This window comes from Condylostylus longicornis, unplaced genomic scaffold (assembly GCF_029603195.1).
Source record: "Condylostylus longicornis isolate FDR11 unplaced genomic scaffold, ASM2960319v2 ptg000502l, whole genome shotgun sequence".
NCBI lineage: Eukaryota > Metazoa > Arthropoda > Insecta > Diptera > Dolichopodidae > Condylostylus > Condylostylus longicornis.
Genome location: NW_026578460.1, coordinates 30,001 through 32,500, shown reverse-complemented (window position 1 = coordinate 32,500; position 2,500 = coordinate 30,001). Strand labels below are relative to the sequence as shown.

Below are 2,500 nucleotides of genomic sequence, written 5' to 3'. Positions count from 1 at the left end.
GTCGTTTCGGCCCTAAGGCCTCTAATCATTCGCTTTACCAGATAAGATTATTTTATATAATATTTTTATGCACCAGCTATCCTGAGGGAAACTTCGGTGGGAACCAGCTACTAGATAGTTCGATAGGTCTTTCGCCCCTATACCCAATTCTGACAATCGATTTGCACGTCAGAACTGTTTCGGTCTTCCATCAGGGTTTCCCCTGACTTCTACCTGATCAGGTATAGTTCACCATCTTTCGGGTCACAGCATATATGCTCAAGGTACGTTCTAGTTAGAGGTATAAAAAATAATTAAAAATTATTTATATACATAACTATATAGAACGCCCCAGGATTGATATTATATATATAAAATTATATATATAATTTAATCCCATATTAACAGTTAAGTTAATTACGCCTTTAGATTTTATTTAAAATAAATTCTAATGACTTGCACACATGTTAGACTCCTTGGTCCGTGTTTCAAGACGGGTCCCGAAGGTATCCTAAATCTATAGCATTGCTAATCATATTAATGCATATAATAATTATATTAATATATAAATTAATATAATATTATAAAATTATAATAATATATAATTTACGCATTATATTGATTTTTTATCTGTCAATTATTTATCCGATAATATTTAAATTATATTATATAGAAAATAAATTTTCATATATAAAATAAACTTTTTAAATATATCTTATGATAAATATATATTTATTAACAGATTGCAATGTCCATATATGAAAAAATTGCACACCATCATTATTATATAATTATATAATATTTATAATGTTGAATTTTTCATATTTCATGGATGTTTAGGTTCATCGGGCTTAACCTCTAAACAGTTTCACGTACTATTTAACTCTCTATTCAGAGTTCTTTTCAACTTTCCCTCACGGTACTTGTTTGCTATCGGTCTCATGGTTATATTTAGTTTTAGATGGAGTTTACCACCCACTTAGTGCTGCACTATCAAGCAACACGACTCTTTGGAAATATCTTCTAATAATCATTAACGTCATACGGGCCTAGCACCCTCTATGGGTAAATGGCCTCGTTTAAGAAGGACTTAGACTGTTAATTTCTCATATTAGAATATAGATATTCCATACACTACATCGGATATTTGTATAAACAAAATCCTTTAGTGCTGAACTAGTTTCTTTTCGCTCGCCGCTACTAAGAAAATCCTAGTTAGTTTCTTTTCCTCCCCTAACTAATATGCTTAAATTCAGGGGGTAGTCTCATATGAGTTGAGGTTGTTTTTAAGAATATTTTTAATTTTTCTTTTTAGTTGAAAACTAAATATATATAAGTTACTGTATTGTTTATATTATAAATAATATAATTTTATATAAGTTTTCCTCTTTAATGTATTAATACTAATTTATTAATACTAGGATATACTTATTTTTTTATTATATTTTATAATATAAGTAAAATATATATAATTGAATTTTAATATTATGGTATTCCTACCAGTAATATATCATGTGCTATAAATAATATAATTTAAAATTATATTATAAGCAACTTTATTAAATTATTCTTACAACCCTCAACCATATGTAGTCCATGCAGTATTAAATTTTTTAATAAATTTATATACTCTGTAGCATGGACTGCAATATGCGTTCAAAATGTCGATGTTCATGTGTCCTGCAGTTCACACGATGACGCACAGTTAGCTGCGTTCTTCATCGACCCATGAGCCAAGTGATCCACCGTTTAGAGTTTTATAAAATTTTTTTTTTATTTTCGTCAGATATATATCGATAATATATATACATTCTAAAACATATTAAAATATATAAATAATATAATCTATGTGCTGCGAATGTCTCTAACTTTCCTTTTATCCGTATCCCAACTGTTTTATACAAGAAAAGTTATTACCATAATATATGGACAACAACGTAAGAATATATTTTTATATATTTTCTATATTATAAATGATCGTATATTGTTTTATTTAAAATACTTCCATATTATATAATTAATATAATGATTTTTATTTTTTTTATATTATATTATTTCAGGGGGGATACACTTTGATACTATTAATGTTATATATTTGCAATAAATATATAACAGTATCAGATACATATATTTATTAAAATATACATATCGTATCCAATAAAGGTCGAATAAATGATATAATCATTAATTCTAGAGTTTCATGGACATTTTGACACCTCTTCGTTTTAAAAATCATTATTTAATATATAAAATTTCCATATTTATAAATATAATATAGATATTTATAATATTTTATTATATTAGAATATAATCTCATTATTATTTCTAATAATGGTTATACAAATATAATATCATTACTACTATATTAGATTATAATCGCATTATAAATAATGGTTATACAAATATAGTAGTTTTAGTGTTATTTGCTACATTAATATTTACTAATCATTCCTTACCTTACCATATCACACTCGATACTCAGATGGTTACTTTTATTATAAATGATCGTATATTGTTTTAT

At 25.9% G+C, this 2,500-nt stretch overlaps 2 pseudogenes; both read right to left on the bottom strand.

Annotated features, from left to right (window-relative positions):
- Positions 1 to 1,262, bottom strand: part of LOC129617343 (large subunit ribosomal RNA) — a 4,018-nt pseudogene extending 2,756 nt beyond the window's left edge.
- A 290-nt stretch (positions 1,263 to 1,552) lies between these two features.
- LOC129617328 (5.8S ribosomal RNA) lies at positions 1,553 to 1,736 on the bottom strand (annotated as a pseudogene).
- Positions 1,737 to 2,500: the final 764 nt, after the last annotated feature.